Source organism: Dermacentor albipictus, chromosome 2 (genome assembly GCF_038994185.2).
Source record: "Dermacentor albipictus isolate Rhodes 1998 colony chromosome 2, USDA_Dalb.pri_finalv2, whole genome shotgun sequence".
In the NCBI taxonomy this organism is placed as follows: Eukaryota; Metazoa; Arthropoda; class Arachnida; order Ixodida; family Ixodidae; genus Dermacentor; species Dermacentor albipictus.
The window spans coordinates 67,657,711-67,680,022 of record NC_091822.1 but is presented as its reverse complement, the minus strand read 5'-3'; the positions used below and the strand labels follow the sequence as shown (position 1 = coordinate 67,680,022).

The 22,312-nt window shown below is 46.7% G+C and overlaps 1 protein-coding gene across 1 annotated transcript in view; it reads left to right on the top strand.

Moving 5' to 3' along the window:
• The first annotated feature begins 12,263 nt into the window (after positions 1-12,263).
• The window catches only part of LOC135903255 (3-alpha-hydroxysteroid sulfotransferase-like), a 68,090-nt gene continuing 58,041 nt past the window's right edge, over positions 12,264-22,312 (top strand). The window contains exon 1 of the mRNA XM_065433675.2: positions 12,264-12,388. The gene's annotated coding sequence lies outside the window, so the exon portion shown is untranslated. The remainder of the gene's footprint in view (positions 12,389-22,312) is intronic.

Genomic DNA, 22,312 nt, shown 5'->3' with positions numbered 1-22,312 from the left:
CCACTTCGCCGTTTCGTTGTAGGATGTCATTCTATCCGCGGTTTCCCATCACCACATCGGGTCGACCGCATCGACCGCAGTAGCACCGGCAGTGTTGGTTATTCCTTGCTTGTCTCTTGCCCTCTCGCAAGTTCGTTGCGTTTCGTCTTCCTAGCTGCTCCTTTTGGACGAATCACCAACAGCTCCGACTTGCTTGGGAATCAGACGAGCCCAGACCCGTCCAGCTGCTCTTCGATAGTGTCAACCGCCACTTGCGATGTACTTTCGATGTTTCCGTCGCTTCCTCCTGGGACCTAGAGCGATATGTCGCCGGTGTGTCTCGGACCCCCGCGACACACGGGAACCACTCGGCCACCCCTATCATTACAAGGTTGAAAAGTAATGGCGAGATGATCAAGCCATATAGGTCCCGACCCTGCCGACATTCTTGCTTTGGAGCCGCAGGTCACCGGCGATGATCTCGGCGGTCCGCTCCGTAAAGAATTCCTTGATGTACGCATATGTTTTCTTGCCCATGTTTAGCCATGACAGCTGGGCCAGGGTCACAGAGCGTCTCACTTTATCAAAAGCGCTCCGCAGGTCCAAACCCAAGATTACTCGCTTGCCTTTGGTTTTGGTAGTATCATCGATGATTTCATTTTTCAGTTGTATCATGGTGTCCTGAATTCCGAGCTCCTTTCGGAACCCGATGACGGTGTTTGGGTAAAGCCCCGAATCTTCCAGGTACCTCTGCCACCTGTTCATGAGTACGTGCTCCAACGCTTTGTCCTTACAGGGTGTAAGCGAGATCGGCCGGAGGTTCTCAATGGTGGGTGGCTTGCCCGGCTTGATAATCAAGATGATCTTGGCTGCTTTCCACTGCCGGTGTAGCGACCCGGATCGCCAGAAATTTTTGAAGTATGCCGTGCGGTTCTCGATGATCGCTTCATTCAGATTTGCCTTCTTGTGCGCTTAGGTTCTCGCCGCTTTGTTCAGGCTGAAGTAAGAGGCAGTACGAACGAAAATTCGCTCGCAGCTGCTGACGCACATACGCCAACGGTTTGACAGCGAGTGTCCATGGTCATCGAGTGAGATGTGTTCTTGTTTCCCTGTGCGCGCGTGACAACGTGCTAGTTCATTCTACTTGTAAGCGAAGGATTACAAGTTTATACAGCCAAAAAAAACTTATATCCTTACATCCTATAGCTATCTAATAATTTCCTATCGAAAACAGTGCTTAGCCTTTTAAGTGAAACTGCTACATTTCTCTTAGCTGGAAAGCCGTCGCCTACCTACCATTGATAGGTTTAATTCAATCTTCTCAACGCGTCTTTTACATAAGTGACATCTAAGGGGGAGTTATGCTTGCAATTAAGCTGTTAGCAAAAAAGCAAATGCGAATGGTACATTAATGCTCAACCTTCATTAATGCAACGCATGATCCTGAGTAGATCCTTGAACCTACGCAAAACGTGAATGAACATGTCACCGTCGTATTTTGCATAGCCTATGCATATACTTCAAGGCTTAACACGATATTACCTATCACCCTGTAATTGGGCATATCCGTGACCAATCTCGCGGTTTGAAATACGCAGATGTTTCAGACACACCGACGTTGCATTTCCTCACAGGAAATGTACCTACCAGACACTCGTTACGCGTAAAACGTCCTATAAAAGTACTGAGCATAAGATAAACACCAGGCGACTAATATTTCTAGAGAATTTTCTAACAGAATGATTCGTCGTTGACGCCTGTCTTGATTTCACGCAGACATTCCAGTGAATTTAATTTGTGGTATGTAAGAAATGCGCACATTGCCCCTTCGCCATTCTGTGGAATATCACGACAATAAACAGACGTAATTCAATGGGCAAAATATTTAGAAGATATTTAAAAATATCGGCCGAGTATCAACAACTTTCAACTCGCAGTGCCTTGGAGGGTAGTCCCTTCTCTAAACGTAAACATTTGTGGCCTTTACTCGAAACATTGGTGCTGCATAAAAGCATTGTTTTGGTGAAAAATGAGAGCTGAAGTCGCACGACAGGATCAAATCGTTTTGCGCCCTCATACCAGAGGGCAAATTAACTTGAAGAAGCTCCAAAGTTAAAGCGTCAGGCGATTTCTTACAGCTGCCGTTGGAACAGTAATGACAAAAGCAGTGTCATGGAGACCGTTTGCATGCGTAAGTTTTGACAGGCATCATCGAATGTGTACAAAGGGTCCCAGCTGATTTTAGCCAGAGCTTAAACATGGCGAATACAATTTAGCTGTACAGAACAAAAGTAATGTTGTTTGCCGCCGCTTGCAGATCCTCAAACTATATTTTTATACCAGCTAATGAGATGATTAGTCTCTATTAATCAACTTCTGACATCACATAGATTAAAAATGCGAATTAGAAAATTGTAGAGTGGCATGAAAGCCTCCCGATACAGCGATACGTAGTACATAAAAATGTTTTTGCGAGTTTGAAAGAAGTCCGCAAAAGCACGCCAAATTGCCGCACGACTGGACCCTCGTGGCACTTTGAGTGTATTCGGGGACTTTTTTCACGCTCGGAAAAACACTTTCATGTAGCACGGATTCAGGAACAGAAAGCTCTATCGTTAGCGTTTCATGTCGCTCTACAATTTTCTCATCGACACTTTTCATCCAATCATAATATTTAGGAAGTTGAATAATATATTCGCTAGTTATATAGTTAGGCGGCATATAATTAATGATAGCTTGAGTATCTCCAATTGGCGGCGAACAACATTAGCTTAGTTCTACCCAGCTTCATGGCATTCCCATATTTTTAATCTCTGGCTAAAGTTAGCTGGGACAAACTGTATATGCATCTGTGCGTCTTAAGAGCGCGTGCGGGTTTACTTGTATATGAAAGTGCGCGAGTGTGTCTATGCATGGGTGAGCCTGCGAACCTAGGTTTATGCCTGCATTTTCGTGAGCGTCCGTCTGTACGCGCGTGCTTTGTGTCCGTGCATACGCGTGTGCGTTTGTGTGTGTGCGTGCGCCAGCTCTTGGTGCGCTTGCATGCCTGCGCGTGTTGTGGGAGCGCGTGTGAATGTGTTTGTGCGAGAACGTTCGCACCCGTGTTTCAGCATACATGTGTGTGAACGCGTGTGCGTGCGTGTGCGTGTGCCCGGGAGCGAACGTTTCCCTTCTTGCAACTACTCTAAGAGACAAATCGGATATAGAGTTTGTTAAAACACATATATAAATCCACGAGACAAGAACCAATGAGAAAGCACTTATACCATCTGTTTCTGAAAGCGAAACCGACGCAAAAAGAAATCGCCTGCGACGTCGCAATTGCCGCTCTTGACCGACACGGCCCCATGGGAAGCTTCTATTCGATTCACCTTCGTAATCGTCCTTCCGTCGGCGGCAGTGCAATTTTTTATTGCAGTGACGTGCTAAATCTGCACTGTCATTGCGTCGTACATCCTTTCTTTCACCAAGCACGCTATCACCAGCACACGTTCACAGCTGTATTATTATTAAAATTTTGCACTGGTTCACTGCGAAAAAAAAATCATTCACCCGGGAACTCCCTTGGGAAGTTATCTTTAAGGTATGCATAAGCATGGTATGGCTAGCTTATCTCTACGCAGCTTGGTACATGAGCAACGATATGAAACTTTATCCTGCCAGTATAAACCCTTATTAACGTTTATTGGTCATTAGCAACCTCATCGAACTCGATCCGACCCTTACTAACACTTATCGGTCGGTATCAAGTAAATCGCAATCGATGTCATCGTTATCAATTTTTATCTGTACTTGTAAACTTTTCAGACATGATCTGGCCCTTATCAGCTTCCAGCGCTTCTTATCAATTTTATGGGACTTGAGTCGCAACTTCTCAACCTTTACCGGTGCTTTTGGGACCATTATAAGCCCTTATCGGTCTAGCGCGTTATGCAACGGCGTCGAACCATTATCAGTGAAACGAGCCACATAAATTGTCATCACTCCTTAGCGTCCTTATCAACTTATCGATAGCTTATCTGTCTGTGTTGCGCGACGTTCAGTGCATGACCCTTCAGAGATCGGTGGCATTAAGGTCGATGAAGGAACGCCTGAACGGAAAGCACATCGCGCGCCCACCGCGACGAGCCGGGATGTGGGCGTTTGGCATTAAATTTTCTCAAAATCAGAATTTCACTGAAGTCTACAACGGTCCAAGTCGGCTCTACACGTGGCCCCACAGATGACTTGTGTCCCACCATTACCAAATATTTGAGGAAAGCCGTTATTGAAACTGTTCTCCTTTGACTTTTGTTTTGCACTACTGGTACAACGTGTCGCAACTCGGGTGCAGGTCGTTATTCCAAACGCGTCGGGGACTATAATCAGGCCTACTAACACATCGGCGAGTCAGACTGGGGGGGGGGGGGGGGGGTTGCATTTATGTTCGCCTGTGCCTACAGCGGTTGGCACAGACAATTTGGCTAATCATGGATAGTTCCAAAGAGCTCAGAATTCCGCAGTGGAACGGCAGGGGGTACTCCGACAAGAGGACTTCGTTGCAGCAATATTTTACTCGCTAGCTAACATACAACACGTAATAGCACCGCAGGAAACCTGATTTCTGCCGCATCCCTCCTCAGTTATCGGGCCGTCTTCGGGTAGCCCGGAGGTCGTGGAGTATGCACGTTAGTTGACAGGAGACTTAGGTACTTGTCTAACCACATGAAGCTGGCGAGTTGGAAGGTCGAATACTTCATGGTGGATGGAGCCTCTATTCAACACGAGACAACTCCACGAGTGGAGTAACAGCGTGGTTATACTCAACATCAACAGCGATCCCTAGGACTCCCGACAGCAGTTCAAAACGATACTCAAGAAGTCTGTCGACCGGACCGGGACCCATCCCATGGTAGTCGTGGGGGAATTCAACGCCCCGTACGGACGTCATGTCTAAGACACGAGCAAGGGCCGGGGTCTATGGCAGAACGCCAACAAAATGTACTTCACACTCATCACGGACAAGACGTCCCCCCCTCCCCCCCGAATCGGCCACTCGTTGAACCAGAACACCACCCCCGATCTGGCGTTCATGAAGAACATCGAGGGAGCCGAGTGGAGTAACACCGCAATGGATTTTGATAACGAACATTACGTGCTTGAGACCCGCTTCGAAGTCACCCGAAGTAATTCAAGAGAGGTGGCCATTACAGACTGGGACCTTTTTCGCAATCTGCGCGGCAACGAAAGCGCACCCAACGAAAGCCTAGTTGCGTACTGCTTGGGTGTCCCATTGTTGTAAGGCTTACTGCGACAAAATTTTTCACTGTAGCCTTCAGCAGTACAATGAAAGTGCTGGAACACGTCCCGTTCTACATTGTCATAGTCCATCGATTCCTGAGATGACGAGGGTGGAAAAACCTTCAGCCTTTCCCCATCCAGACACAAACTCACTTTAGTTTTCTTTGGGCAATTCCTGACAGATAGCGACACGCTCAAATCTCTTTATATATGCATCTAAGCCGTCTCAATTCTCAATAAACCCTGAAATTAGGTCGCGAGGGTTAACAAATGGTCGTTGACTTCTCTCTGGTTCGCAGGCTGGAGTCGCCGATTCTGTTCAACCTCCCACATTGGCCAAGTTAATGAGTAGCTCCAGTGCTCGCTCTTTAAGCTGCAAAATTGGCTTGGTTACCTCGCGCTCCATGACTCCTTCCCCGGGAGCTTTCGCAGCCTCGTCCTAACCCCTCTCGGTTTCTTTGTTTACCCATTTTCCCAGTTCAGTGCCATGGAGACGCATAAGCTCTACGAACGCTGTGAGCTCCAAAAAACACATCTCGCTGACTATATGGTGGTGCAACTTAAAGCAAATGGCTTTGTTTTGTCGTGTCCAGGATACCAATTTCGTGATAACAGATTCCTGAATCGCGAGCTGTTAAACTGAGGCAGAATATCAGTTCTGGAAACACGAAGCCCTTTTCCCCCCAAACAATTTTCATGTTCATTACCAGAAAGACAAACAAGAGAATATCTAGAAGGGCACAGAAAGCACAGAAAAAGCAAAATACAGTTAGACACGTTAGTCCATGTGAGAAGTTCGAATCATTGTCAGTTTAGAACGCGGAAAAAGTGTCGTAGGAATCTCGGATGTCAGTGTATTGTCATCGATGGCACTTGTGCTGACGTCCGTAGCAGTATGGTAGGCAGTGGCAGACAAGGGACGCGAGCGCATGGCAGAACCGACCTTGGACGTCGGATGCCAAAGCTCATCCAAATACAAGGCTTTAATAGGCTAATGCCGTCCAAGTGCTGCTGCTAAACGTGAGCGGCACCCGTATTGGTCCCTTGGCTCGCGGTCCTGCATGGGCACCTCTCAGCAGCGTCGCTCCAGGCCTCTCGGCCCCACAGGCGACCTCTGCTGTCCGCAACGCAGCTCAGCATCAGGAGCAGAAACCCAACCAGCAGCAGGCTCAGCAAAAGCACCGCCAACAGCTGATGTCATCCTGATTCTGTCCAGGCTTTGAGGTTAGGGCCTGGACTTATGCACACCAATCTCGAGAGCAGCGATCCTCGATGGCCACGTCTCCGAGCGATCCCTTCTCATTGTGTTTCAGTCTATTCTCTCCTCTCGTTATTCCTACCTCTAGTTTTGTGCCAACCCCTGATTGGGTGATGTTATTTCTCCCTTGTCTGACAGCTCATGCCACCGCCGAGCAAGACCATCTCCTTTGTAGGCCATTCAAGGGTGTTTGAAGCTACCGCTATTTCGCAGTGTTTAGTCGCCGCTTTGTTAGCAGTCCTCTACTTGCCTTTACAGCCCCACCACAACGCTCTCCACTTTCTGATTACAGTGATTCAAGCATGACATGTTTCGAGCCCGACCTCAAGATTATATAGCTGCGAAAATAAATGTTTAATAAACATGCTTCTGTAATGAATATCCGGAGAAATATTTAGGTGTCATTAGGTAGCATGCGAAGATTTATTAACCACAGGTTTGTTGTCCTAAGATCAGGTGCTACGTCAAGCGATCGGGCAGAAAAGGAAGTTCCAGATCCACCCACAACGGCTCTAAGTGGCTCTCGCTAACACTCCCATGGCTACATCTAGTAAATATAACAACCTAAGATAGTCGATGGATTACCGGCCGTCGCCGTAGCCTAATTGGTATGACAACGCACACGTAATGCGGAGGTTGTGTGAGCTACCGCGGTATTGAGCTACCGCGGCGGCGTTTCCCCATCCACTTTCTTGGGTGTTTATGTGTACTAGTAGAACCCTGGGAGTGTTAGCCAGCGCCACCACTCACAGACCTTGGCGGCGGACGTGGAACGTCTTTTTTGCCGCAGGCGTCACGAGAACGTGATCTTTTCGGGTGAAGGCAACTGGTCAATAAACCCACATATGCTACCTGAAGGCATCAATCATCAATCATCATCAAGGTTTTGGAACCACATAAAATTATTAGGCAGGAAGTCAACAACAATACAACAACATATCCTAGACGAAGATGAAAACAGCCTCGAAGGAGAAGCGGAAGAAATTACATCCGAAAAGCAACAGCCGAATCTTTCCAAGGCAATGACGAGGTTATACTTGTTGAAAAAAAGAGCATGAAAGAGACCCAAGGGGAAAAGCATCTGGTGCTAACAAATTTAAACTGGAAGAAAGCGGAAGAGAAAATTCCTAAGCGTACAGCCACAGGGCTAGACGAGGTTCCCATTAGGCTGATAAATGAACTAGGACCAAAAAGTAAGGAAGCTCTAGTGAAAGCAGTGGAAAGAACTTTAAAAGATAGGCGAATACCAGACAGCTTGCGACATGGTAGAATGAATTTGATTTATAAAGGAAAGGGGGAGAAAGACAGAATTCACTCGTATAGACCGTTGACCATTGCATCGGTAATATACAGGCTAGCAATGCAGGCAATCAAATTAAAGCTTCAAGCATGGACAGAGAATAATGGCATTTTAGGAGAGCTTCAGAATGGTGTCAGAATAGGTAGGCGTTTGGATGACAACTTGTTTGTTCTTACTCAGTTTATTGAAATATCAAAAGCAGAAAGCAGACCGTTGTATATGGCCTTTTTAGACAATACAAACGATGTCCTACGACAACGTGGACCGCAACATATTGTGGGATATCCTGGAAGGGGAAGGCTTAGGTAACGATTGTATACAGCTTTTGAGAGAGATTTACATAGAAAATACCGTTTGCGTTGAATGGGAAGGGATGAGGAGCGAGGAGAAAGTTCATATCAACTGAGGCAGGGGTGCCTTTTATCCCCGCTGTTGTTTATGATGTACATGGTGAGGATGGAGAGGGCGCTAGAAGGAAGTAATATCGGGTTTAAACTCTCATACAAACAGGCGGGTACAGTAATAGAGCAGCAACTCCCAGGTTTATTTTATGCGGACGACATTGTGTTGCTAGCTAACAAGCAAAGTGATTTGCAACGTCTGGCTAATATCTGTGGACAGGAAGGTAACGATTTAGGCTTGAAGTTTAGTGTTAGAAAATCAGGTGTTATGGTATTCAATGAAAACAGTGAACAGACAGTGGAGATACAGGGCCAAGAAGTACCTCGGGTAACAGAATATAAATACCTTGGTATATGGATAAACGAAGGCAATGAATATATGGAAACACAGGAAAAAACCATAACAGTAAAGGAGAAGAGAAATGCAGCCATAATGAAGCACAGAGCACTATGGGGATACAATAGGTACGAGGTCCTCCGAGGTATGTGGAAAGGTGTAATGGTTCCAGGACTTACTTTTGGAAATGCGGTTGTTAGCTATAAATCAGGGGTACAATCAGGGCTCGACGGGAACCAAAGCTCAGTGGGTCGCCTCGCATTGGGCGCTCACGGGAAGACTACAAATGAAGCTGTGCAGGGTGATATGGGCTGGACTAGTTTTGAAGTGAGGGAAGCTTGCAGTAAAATTGACTATGAAGAGCGGCTGAGGAATATGGAAGAAAGTAAATGGGCTGGGAGAGTGTTTAGTTATCTGTACAGGAAAAACATTGATTCACAGTGGAGGAAAAGAACTAGGAAGCTTACCAGCAAGTATGCGGCTTGTAGGGTGGACAGCACAACAACAAAGGTCAGGCGGAAAGTCAGAGAAGCTGAATTAATCTCATGGTTGGCGTCAATGGAAAAGAAACCTGCCATGAGTAACTACCTAAGAGGAAAAAACGAAATCAGGAAAGAAAACATTTATGATAACTGAAAGGGAAGCTCATTACTTTTCGACGCGAGATCAGGATGCCTTAGAACACGCACCTATAAAGCGAGATATAAGAAGGAAGAAGAAGCATGTGCTTGCTGTGGTAAAGCTAGGGAAACTACGGAGCATGTTTTATTAGGATGTGAAGACGTCTACCCAGCGGTCGAGTTAAGCACCACTGGCCTCCTTCAAGCCCTTGGGTTCAGAGGGAGCAGTGGTAAAGCAAACATGTCCGCAATAGACATTAGTAAGAGGTGACTGGAGGACTGGTGGAAGAAAAGTAGGGAAACGACAAAAGACGGAGACGTACAAAAGCACAGTTCATAATAGGGGATCTGAAAATTTGGGCGTGGTACTTCATAGTGTTTCTTTTTCTTTTTCATTGTTTAACCTAGGTAGAATATTAGGCAGTATAGTAGCAAGAGCTTGGTGGCGCAAGCCACCGCCCCGTTCCAAAGGGGACGCTCATAACATCCATCCATCCATGCCGCTCAATTAGAGGCCAACAGCTCCGCCGTAAGGAAACAGTGATTCTGGCAAATATGGTCCCCTACCTGCCCCGTCATTGAGGTACGACACTGCCTGATCTACAACGAGAGCTTCTCTCAAGCCGTGGTACCATTTTGAAGACCAAGCACCTGGCCGGATATGTCTTGTACCCGTTTTGGCCAGTGGATATCCAGTGTTGGGAATTGAAGTAGTACCTCCATCAAGAAGACAGTTGATAAGCAATAAATTTTACCTAAGTTGCGTAACCTCTAAAAACATTCGTACCTTGCCACATATCTCGATTGTGGCGTTTTCAGTTTGACTCAAAAACACCGACAAAACACAAATACATTTTTTCAATATTATGTATAGGCATAAAGGTCTCCGACAGTGTGCAGCTTCGAGCGTACATGCGCTTCGATGCAAGGCGAATGGCAAGCTCGACGTCACCAGTCAGCCTGCTGCTAAACAATATTTACTTTTTTTTTTGTTGACGTGACACCTCTTTTAGCTAGGCTACCACGAGGCGTCACTTGCTGAAAATAAATATAACGAAAAAAGATATAGTAATATTGCCTATATCATTGCAACCGGGAAGTCACATGCCCTCGGTGCGGTATTGTAGAGGAAAAATTCTGCAGAAACCATCACATGACTGCTGACGGTAACCCGTTCAGCACCGAATAAAATAGTGTATTTCCTCTCACAAAACGAATTATGTATGAGGCATGTACTGCCGCGGAACTCCCCTTTCGTTCTTCCCTAGGAACACTACGTGCCATCTAGCGCTTATGCCGCGAAGCATGTGCCTTTCGTCAGAAATGTATGGAATACCGTAGCACGCGGACGATGGAGGAAGGAAACTGAGGGGAGGCCCTACCCCCTCCGCGGGCTAGGAAAAAAGTGTGGAGGAAATGACGTAGTCGGTTATCCTCTTTTTTGCAGATTTTTTTATTTCTTTACCGTAGTGGCCGCACCTTTCGGGTCCCAATGGCGGCTTTGTTTTGGTTCTGTGCGCTCACACGTGTTGCTCCGTAGGTTTCGTACCGTGGCAAAGGTGCCGTGTGGGCAAGTTTGCGTTGCTCTCCGTGTTTTGTGGCGCTGCGTTATCTGGACCGTGCTCTCCCGGATGTTGCTGTGGCCAGGTGGGACACAAGGAACTAAAGTTCGTGAAACGAACGCGCATGCAACGCTGTACGCAATGTACCACGCCACGGCAACGGCATCTCCAATTACCCCTGTCCTGCGCCAAGCGATTCCAAACAGCACCCACAGATTTCCTAATTTCGTCACTCCATCTAGTCTTCTGCCGTCCTCTACTGCGCTTCCCTTTTCTTGGTACCCATTCTGTAACCCTAATGGTGGAACGGTTATCTAGTCTGCGCCTTACATGACCTGCCCAGCGCCATTTCTTTCTCTTAACATCTATTAGAATATCGTCTATGCCCGTTTGCTCTCTGATCCAAACTGCTTTCTTTCAGTCTCCTAAAGTTATCCCTAGCATTCGTCGTTCCATCGCTCTTTGCGCGGTCCTTAACTTGTTCTCAAGGTTCTTTGTCAGCCGCGAAGTCACTACGCCGTATGTCAGCACCGCTAAAATGCACTGACTGTATGCTTTTCTTTTCGATGATAACGCTAAGCTTCCATTCAGGAGCTCACGATGTCTGCCGTACGCGATCCAACCCATTTTTATTCTTCTGTGAATTTCCTTCTCATGGTCCGGGTTCCGTGTGATTAGTTGACCTAGGTAAACGTACTCCTCCAGACTCTGGAGGCTGACTTGCGATCTTGAACTCTTGTTCCCTTGCCAGGTTATTTATCATTATCTTTCTCTTCTGCCTAATAATCTTCAGTCCCACTCTTACACTCTCTCTGTTAAGGTCCTGAATCATTTGTTTTAACTCGTCTGCATTGTTGCTGAATAGAACAACGCCACCGGCAAACCGAAGGTTGTTGAGGTATTCGCCGTCGATCTTTACTCCTAAGCCTTCCCAGTTTAATGGCTCGAATTCTAATCGACACCGTAGTTTCCAATTGCCTGGTTGCTTTGTTTCCCACTTTTGCATTGAAGTCCTCCATTTCTACTGTGTACCGCGTTTGCACTTTTCTCATCGCTAATTCAACATCTTCATAAAATCGATCTACTTCCTCATCGTCGAGACTGGACGTTGGATCGTAGGTTTTTACTATCTTTAATCTATACCTTTTATGGAGTTTGATTACAACTACTGCTACCCTCTCGTTAATGCTGTAGAATTCGTCAATGTTGCCCGCCGCCTTTATGGACTAGGAATCCTACCCCGTCGGCCATTATCGGCACTATTTTGCGGTCGCGCCAACTACACCGACGTATTTTCGCGTAATGGGGCCATATATTGCTTTCTAAATTATTTCAATGATCTAGTTCCTGATTGTGGAGCAGCAAATGTCCATTGGCACATAACTATTTATCCGAGTAGCCGTCAAATATGTCCATTGAAGAGCGGCACGCAGGTACTGGCACATACAGAGTAAACTAAGGTATCAAGGATGTTCATTGAAGGGCAGTGCAGATCGAGTGGCACATACCCAGTGAACCTAGTCGATGTCAAAGGCTGTCTTCAATCAACGGTACTGGCCTATTCCAGCACCCACAGGGATTTACCTCATTGTGAAAGAGGTTCCTTGTTGATCTGACTCATGCACATCATGCCACAAACCCAGTGACCCAAGTAAGTACAACCGTTGGTTTTGAGCCCTGCTCTCTTAGCGCACCAGCCCGCTGCGCTAATCAATCGACGTAACCAAACATAGCTCCCGGAAAGTGCACCAAGGGCCCCAAGAATACTAATGCATTAAAAAATGCGGCACAGTCTATCTCAGGAAGACTGGCGACGGTGTAATGCATTAGCATGCAATTATTATACGACAAAACGCATTGCCACCGTCAAAATGATTTAGGTATGACCCACGCACTACAGCGTGACTACTCTTTCGCACTTCCCTAAGAACACTCGGCACAATTTAGCACCGCAACCGCGACGCCTGCACATGGTCTGCGAAATTCAATGCGCGTCGATGCATACAAAGCGCTAAAAAATGCGTGATTCTATAACCTGGTTCCTCTCTCAAGCTTCTTTCTAGACACGCTGCGCCATCTCGTTGCACTGTCAAGAAATCCACGTACGGCCTCCGATATGAGAAATGGTGGCACAGCGGTGCCTTCTAGAGCTGAGAATTGATCCCGAGCGTACCTCATCACGCTCATTGGCACATATTAATTGACCAAACTTGGAGTGATGTTATTTGAAGAGCGGCGCATACTCAGTCAACTTGTAGTCCAGCCTCCCAATGCGGTGAGTTGCTGTCATTCACGTACGCGTGTGACGTAAGTTCCACTCCGCTTCGCGTGGGAGAAAAATAGCGGATTTTTTGTGTCATTGCAGAGCGGAAAATCCACAGTGGCACATACCTAGGTACCCAATTTGACGTCAAACACGTACAATAATGAGCGAGACACACCTAATGGTACATACCCAGCGACCCAAGTTGGCATCAAAGAGGTTTATTGGCGACAAGCACAGACCAAGTAACACATACTAATATTGTAAATCGGCGTCAAAGAGTTTCTATGAATAGTGATACATACGCAGTCCGAGGTCTTACAATGATTCGTATCGGCGTTGAAGGGGATCGCTGAAAATCGGCACGTAAGTAAACTTGGCGGCCCTGCGGCCATGGGGCCCGCGAAGTACGCCCGCAGAACGAAGCTAACTTTCGAACGCTGCTGCCGGACCTGAGGCACCGTCCTTTATTTATTCAGGGATGCCTTACCCTGCCGCGGAACTCTTCAATAATATACAGTCTGACGGACCCGGCCTTCTAAGCAGGGATGAGCAGTGACGTCGGCAGTATGAAGCGCCTACCTAAATAAACAGCGGAGAGCAGCACCCTCGAGACACCCCTGTACCGGCAGTGCTGGCCAGCAGGCCCGGATCCTGCTCACTGTAGACGCAGGTGAAATTTTACATCCGTAGCTCCACATCGCTGCTGGACAAGTACCACATTAAGATAGCTTCGCTCCCTTCTGCTCTACGCCATGATGTACCGCCGCTAGGGCGACAGTCTTATACCCACTCCCGGCCTTCATGCTGGCCTTTCCAGAAGCGGCTGCGCTACTTCACATTCTCGCTGTCCTAAAGCAAGAGGTCCACGCAGTTTCGTACTCCACAATGGTAGCCGCTTGGAACCCTTGCACTAGTGTAATTAAGTTTCTCGGCCGTCTGTCACCGCCACCCGCCTTAAGCTACCCATCATCATTATGCGTTGGGTTTTCTGACAGCTGCAGCTATCTACCTGGTCGTGCCTTACACTAAGCCAGTCAGCCAACACTACGCCCAGGTCGCGTTTTTATCTCCTTATACGTCTCTCGAGCCTCCACTGATATTATCTTATCCTACTTGCATCTGCGCAACTATATCCGCGCTCACCACTGAGTCTTTGAACCGGCATATTGATGTGCTCATGACCCCGGTCGCATGGCACGACCACAAAAGCACTGTAAACTCCTCCGAGAATCATGAAACAGTAGATCCTACAGCAGACAGGCGACGACAAATGCCCGGCGACCGGAAGCGCCCGGTCTTCGTTGTACACACCTCGTCATCTGCTCCGTCATTTGGAAAACGCATCACTCGCCCTTAGATTCACTACGCCTGCTTTCGTCACGGCGTCGGCAACGTCATATCTATAAGCTCTCAGGGTAAGATTATGACATCCGTGGTTGCTTGAACTTATTGTTCCTCTCACGCTGGATGATACTAGAAGTCATGCAAGCCAGAACCTCTCGCAAATGGCAGCTTTCGCGAAGTCGACTACTGTACGGTAACGACGCCACAATTCCACGATGCCCAACGCTTAACTGTGCGTTTGTCAGCCACATTTTCTAAAATGGCACTTGCATCAGTAGGCTTACGATTTGTTTCAGCGTAAAACGATTGGAATGGGCGCAACGAACACGCAGAAAGACCACGTGTCAGCTCTCATCTGAACCACGCGTGTCTCCAGCACACTGGCATTGCACCCATGACAGTGATATGAGCTTCGCCGACGCTCCAGTCGCAATTCGTTGGCCGTTCGCTACGCTACACGCCCTTGAGCGAAGCTTGTGAAACGTGACGAAGAATTCACGTTCCTTTGCCATATGGATGAAACAACGGAGTTTCAAACACAGGCCCACGGCTTCGGCATCTCTTTGACCTTGACTTACCAGGCCCCACTCAACGAAGTACGAGTGAATAAATCTGAATGCAACAGTTAGTCTCGATACCCTACAGGGACTGTTACCTCTTTCCCCTTTTAAGAAACCGACATCCTGATCTCGACTCCCAGGGACGAGCTTCTGAAGTGCGCCCTTGCGCCCGTTTCGCCTGTTTGTTCACGACTCGGACTTATCCTTGTATACAACTGCTTTAGACATCACACAAATCCTTTAAATATGCAGTATACTGTAAAGAGTCATGCGCTTGGACTAGAACGATGTCGCAAACTCTGTATGTAGATCTCTTGTTAGCTCGGACTTTATCGCGCCTTTGTTTTCTGCATTTATTCCTTCGTTTTTTACCGCCTTCTGTCAGGTTCCTTCAATTCGCACATTCTTGGGGCCCTGGAAAAAAGGGGCTCCACTATTCCACCAAAATCATTTTGAACAATATCAGTTTCTCTCTTTTCGGCGTCGTGCTAACTGCACGTTCGTGCTGGACAGAGGATGTGTGTGCCAGGCCCACTACCTCCACATACATGAGGCACGCGAAGCATGCGCAGAGAACGAAACCCACTGCCGACGTCGGCGGGCGCACCCGAGGCACCGTCCTCTATTCCTCCTCGGATGCCACGCCAAGAAACCCTTCAATAAAATGGAGATAGCCTGTGCTCATCATCTCCATATATACGCTGCCACATACTCAGGAACCAAGTTTGTCCGATGGTTGGTTTCGATCCCTGTCGCCTTAGCACTACAGCCCAATGCGCTAGGCATTAGACCACGGATTACCCTGCGACCTAGACACAGGTAGGTGGGCAAATGGTTATATAGAAAAACAAACATACTTAGATAGAAACATAAATAGATATATACTACCTAGCTACATAGGCCTACTAAAGTGGATGAAGTACCGTAAGAATACTAACTCATTATAATCGGGACAAAACCCATCTTACGATGACTGTCAAAGGTAATGCGTTTCGCATTGAACCTAAATAGAAACACAATACATTACTACCCTCGTAACCAGTTTAACAACGCCGGTACGTACTCACGAATGAAACTGCCGCGGAGCACTGTAGATAGATCGCTTTGGCTACACCAGGGTGGTTAGATTGGTATGAAAGCTGGCAGATAGGAAAAACGGTGGGTTATGGCGGCAGAGAAGCAGGGTCGATAACTTCGTGTCAACTGATGAAGCCATGTGGCTCCACGTGAACTTCCTTTCACCGCGAAGCGGCGCGTATGTTACAGAGTTGTTAAACCTGGAATCCTGGGTGAAACTGCACGCTGAATTTTACTGTTGCTACATCCGGCACTCATAGCTTGGCTGAGACTTTGATGATCAACAAATTCTGCACAATTACTCTGGCAGAGCTGGGTTATTTCGCACACAAAAAGAAATACTAATACAAATACACCGCTTCGTAACGTGTATAATATCCTAAAGTAAAGCATTATCCTTTTTCGCGGAAAAGTAACAAAAACAGATAGTGCGCTATGGTTCAGATGAACAGAGAAGTCTTGCTGTTTCGCACCTGTTCTTGATCACCGAGGAAATGCACTAATGAAAGCGATGGCTTCATTTTGACTATTCATGCCGAGTAATTGCCTAATGTTAATCTTGTCAAATGTATCTTTCGCATCTAATTGTCGTTAATAAAAAAAGACGAATTGCCATCCGGGCCCTGTGAAAGTGGATGTCCAGAGAAACTGCGGAAAGCCGCCACTTGTACTGCTGAGGAGCGTACTCTCTGTAAATACGAATGACTTATGTAGACCGCGAAGGTTTTACCATCAGACCGCGAGTAACATCTGATTATCAAAACCATTGTAGTAACATCTGATGGTACCAAAACCATTGTGACCAAGCGGTAATGACAGGTTTGACATAACGACGTAACATAATGTCGCGTCGTGAAACGTCGCGTGATGACATTATCACGTCAAACTTTTCGTTACGTTATAATGACATCGATACGAGACGAGATCGTCTTATGACGCCACGTGGTGACGTCATCCCGTGAAATGTGAAGTTGCGCCATGACGTCGGCGTCAAGTGATGTCACCTGAACCGCAGAAGATCCTGCGTTAACATCCGATAAACACAAGACACTAAGTGGTGAAGCCACGTTTCACATGATTAAGAATCGTCATAACCTCAAATGTCACGCGAAGACACCATCACATTCACATCAAACGTTTCATTACGTGATAACGTCATTGTCCCGTGAATAGATCGCCTGACGACGTCCTGTGCTTACGTCATCATGTCAAACGTGACGTCACGCTGTGACATCATCGTCAAGTCTTGATGTCGCCTGGTGACGTAATGTGGTTGCTCTAGTAGGAGCTGAACAATGTGCGCTTCATACTTCTTTACAGTTTCTTGAATTGGTACACATTTTTCTGTGAACATGCCAGAAAAAATCTAGACCAACTGTTGGCAAGTAGCTTCGTTGTAAAAAATGTCGCACAACCCATCTCATGATGGCTGTCGATGGTAATGCGCTTCCACTGAGTCATTAAAGCGACACAGTATAATTCTACTGACGAAGTGAGTCATGTATGGGGTGCGCATTGCAGTGGGATTCCTGCTTCTAGCTTTCCTAAGAGCACTCGATGCCACTTGGCGCCACCACCGCTACGCCTGCACTTGACTTCCGAAATGCATGGCGTGCCGCTGGGTGCGAACGCTGAGAAACGCGTCATGCCGTAACAGAGCTCCTCTTTTGCGCTTCTTTCTGGTCACACTGGGCCACCTAGTAGCACTATATCCTACCTACCTGCTTCAATGTGTGGCCGGTTGTCAAATGGGTAGCGCATTGGGCTGCTCTAAGGTGAGAGGATGATCTAAGCCAACCATTGCACCAACTAGGGCGACTGAGTGTGTGGCAATGTGTACATACTTGCCGCTCTTCAATGATCCTTTGTCGCGCTTACATGAGTCGATGCTGACGCGGGGCTGGGCACGTACCACTGTTCGAAGAATGATCTTGGCGTTGACAGGGACTACTGGCTATGTGCAACTCGGTCTGTGAGGTTGTCCAATAAATCACATCTATACCAACAAGGGTCACTGGGTAGGTGCGGGAAGGTACATGTGCGCTCTTCAATTACCGTTGTGGGCTACTTCGTGTTCTGTGATGTGTGTTTGTCTTCTATCATCATCATCATCAGCCTGCATGCGCCCACTGCAGGGCAAAGGCCTCCCCCTACCTCTCAAACTACCCCATTCATGTACTAAATGCGGCCATGTTTTCCCTGCAAACTTCTTAATTTCACCCGTGCACCTAACTTCCTGCGACCCCCTGCTACGCTTCCCATTCCTTGGAATCAATCCGCAACCCTTAATGACCTTATCTTCTGTATGTCTCGTCAAAATGTTGCGCAATCCAAGTCTAATATGCTATACCAGCAGGTCCAGTCTTCAACCTGGGCTGCTAAGCTCAGTAAAAGATTTCGCGGCTCTATCTGACCGGCTGCGAGAGAACGAAGTGCGGATTCACCCAGCGTCAATTCCTGTGCTTCTTCCTGTTTCTTCATCTGTAACCACACCAGATCACGTGGCCACTAGGTCAGCGACAGAATAAGAAGGACAAGTGACTAAATTGCTTCCCCTATTGTCTCAAAAACGCGCATTTTTTTGCCAATCTCTTACGGTGGGTATGTTCCATATGTGCAAAGGAGCAAGTGGGTCCTTCTTGCAGACAAGCGTACATGGTCACTTGAAAAGTCATTCGGGTGGGCACAAAGGTGACGGGGCGAGTCTGAGCTCTTGATGAGCAGAAAGGAGTCGTCATTGCGAGGTTGACAATGCAAGTCAATGTGCACTAAAACATGAGAGGACGTTTGCTGGCTTCAGGGACAGAAGACGTCACGAGGACTCTGGAGTGCGAACGTTGAAGGACGCAACATTTGTGTGAACGTGCGCAGGCGCAGGGATTCAGCGGTGGCGTAGATGTAGAACATCCCCCTCGCGTGAAAGACGACCGTAGTTCGAATCCCGGTGCCCGCGCAATTTTTCACCGGATAAAAAAAAAAGAAAAATCCGCGTTTTGATAAAGTTGCATAAACAAGGCCTGGAGTGTGGCCTGATCCCCGTGACCAGAACCGATAAGGCACTCCCTCACCAGAGCAGGATTGGCCACCCTGGTGCAGCACTTGACCAGTACTTGGCCAGGATGCCAGTAAGCTATCACAGGAGACGGGAGATCTGATCAAGAAGCGCGAATGTATGAAAGCATCTAACTCTACAGATAGAATAGAGCTGGCAGAAATTTCCAAGTGAAATCAACACGCGTAAGACGGCTGACATAAGAAAGTATATACGGATTGAATTGAACACGCTCTCAGGAACGGATGAAGCCTAAAAACAGTGAAGAAGAAACTAGGAATTGGCAAGAATCAGATGTATGTGCTAACAGACAAAGCCGGCAATATCACTACTAATATGGATGCGATAGTTCAAGTGGCTGAGGAGTTCTATAGAGATTTAAGCAGTACCAGTGGCACCCACTACGATAATGGAAGAGAGAATAGTCTAGAGGAACTTGAAATCCCACAAATAACGCCGGAAGAAGTAAACAAAGCCTTGGTAGTTATGCAAAGGGGGAAGGCAGCTGGGGAGGATCAGCTAACAGTAGATTTGTAGAAGGACGGTGGGCAGATTGTTCTAGACATATGGCCAACCTGTATACACAATTCCTCATGACTTCGAGTGTACCGGAATCTTGGAATTACGCTAACATAATCCTAATCCATAAAAAAGGGGACGCGAATGACTTGAAAAATTATAGGCCGATCAGCTAACTGTCCGTTGCCTACAATGTATTTACTCAGGTAATTGCAAATACAATCAGGAACACCTTAGACGTCCGTCAACCAAAGGACCAGGCAGGATTCCGTAAAGGCTACTCAACAATAGACCATATTCACACTATCAATCAGGCGATAGAGAACTGTGCGGAATATAACCAAACCTTATATATCATCATCATCATCATCATCATCAGCCTGGTTACGCCCACTGCAGGGCAAAGGCCTCTCCCATATTTCTCCAACAACCCCGGTCATGTACTAATTGTGGCCATGCCGTCCCTGCAAACTTCTTAATCTCATCCGCCCACCTAACTTTCTGCCGTCCCCTGCTACGCTTCCCTTCCCTTGGAATCCAGTCCGTAACCCTTAATGACCACCGGTTATCTTCCCTCCTCATTACATGTCCTGCCCATGCCCATTTCTTTTTCTTGATTTCAACTAAGATGTCATTAACTCGCGTTTGTTCCCTCACCCAATCTACTCTTTTCTTATCCCTTAACGTTACACCTATCATTCTTCTTTCCATAGCTCGTTGCGTCGTCCTCAATTTGAGTAGAACCCTTTTCGTAAGCCTCCAGGTTTCTGCCCCATAGGTGAGTACTGGTAAGACACAGCTATTATACACTTTTCTCTTGAGGGATAATGGCAACCTGCTGTTCATGATCTGAGAATGCCTGCCAAACGCACCCCAGCCCATTCTTATTCTTCTGATTATTTCTGTCTCCTGATCCGGATCCGCAGTCACTACCTGCCCTAAGTAGATGTATTCCCTTACGACTTCCAGTGCCTCGCTGCCTATTGTAAACTGCTGTTCTCTTCCGAGACTGTTAAACATTACTTTAGTTTTCTGCAGATTAATTTTTAGACCCACTCTTCTACTTTGCCTCTCCAGGTCAGTGAGCATGCATTGCAGTTGGTCCCCTGAGTTAGTAAGCAAGGCAATATCAACAGCGAATCGCAAGTTACTAAGGTATTCTCCATTAACTTTTATCCCCATTTCTTCCCAATCCAGGTCTCTGAATACCTCCTGTAAACACGCTGTGAATAGCATTGGAGAGATCGTATCTCCCTGCCTGACGCCTTTCTTTATTGGGATTTTGTTGCTTTCTTTATGGAGGACTACGGTGGCTGTGGAGCCGCTATAGATATTTTTCAGTATTTTTACATATGGCTCGTCTACACCCTGATTCCGTAATGCCTCCATGACTGCTGAGGTTTCGACAGAATCAAATGCTTTCTCGTAATCAATGAAAGCTATATATAAGGGTTGGTTATATTCCGCACATTTTTCTATCACCTGATTGATAGTGTGAATATGATCTATTGTTGAGTAGCCTTTACGGAATCCTGCCCTGTCCTTTGCTTGACAGAAGTCTAAGGTGTTCCTGATTCTATTTGCGATTACCTTAGTAAATAGTTTGTAGGCAACGGACAGTAAGCTGATTGGTCTATAATTTTTCAAGTCATTGGCGTCCCCTTTCTTATGGATTATATATACCTTATATACCTTATATACCTTATTTACCTTATATACCTTATAAACCTTATATATAGCTTTCATTGATTACGAGAAAGCGTTTGGTTCAATTGAAACCTCAGCAGTCATGGAGGCATTGCGGAATCAAGGTGTAGACGAGCCGTATGTAAAAATACTGAGACATATCTATGGCGGCTCCACAGCCACCATACTCCTCGAAAAAGAAAGCAACAAAATTCCAATAAAAAAGGCGTCAGGCTGGGAGATACGATCTCTCTAATGCTATTCACTGAGTGTTTACTGGAGCTATTCAAAGACCTGGATTGGGAAGAATTGGGGATAAGTGTTAAAGGAGAATGCTTAAGTAACTTGCGATTCGCTGATGATATTGTCTTGCTTAGTAACTCAGTGGACCAAATGCAACGCATGATCACTGACCTGGAGAGACAAAGCAGAAGGGTGGGTCTAATAATTAATCTGCAGAAAACTAAAGTAATGCTTAACACTCTCGGAAGAGAAAAGAAGTTTATGATAGCTAGCGAGGCACTGGAAGTGGTAAGGAAATCCATCTACTTAGGACAGGTAGTGCCCGCGGATCCGGATCACGAGACTGAAATAATCAGAAGAATAAGAATGGGCCGTGCTGCGTTTGGCAGGCATTCTCAGGTCATGAACAGCAGGTTGCCATTATCCCTCAAGAGAAAAGTGTATAACAGCTACGTCTTACCAGTACTCACGTACGGGGCAGAAACCTGGAGGCTTACGAAAAGGGTTCTACTTAAATTAAGGACGACGCAACGAGCTATGGAAAGAAGAATGATAGGTGTAACGTTAAGGGATAAGAAAAGAGCAGATTGGATGAGGGAACAAACGCGAGTTAATGACATCTTAGTTGGAATCAAGAAAAAGAAATGGGCATCGGCAGGACATGTATAGAGGAGGGAAGATAACCGATGGTCATTAAGGGTTACGGACTGGATTCCAAGGGAAGAGAAGCGTAGCAGGGGGCGGCAGAAAGTTAGGTGGGCGGATGAGATTAAGAAGTTTGCATGGCCGCAGTTAGTACATGACCGGGGTAGCTGGAGAAGTATCCGA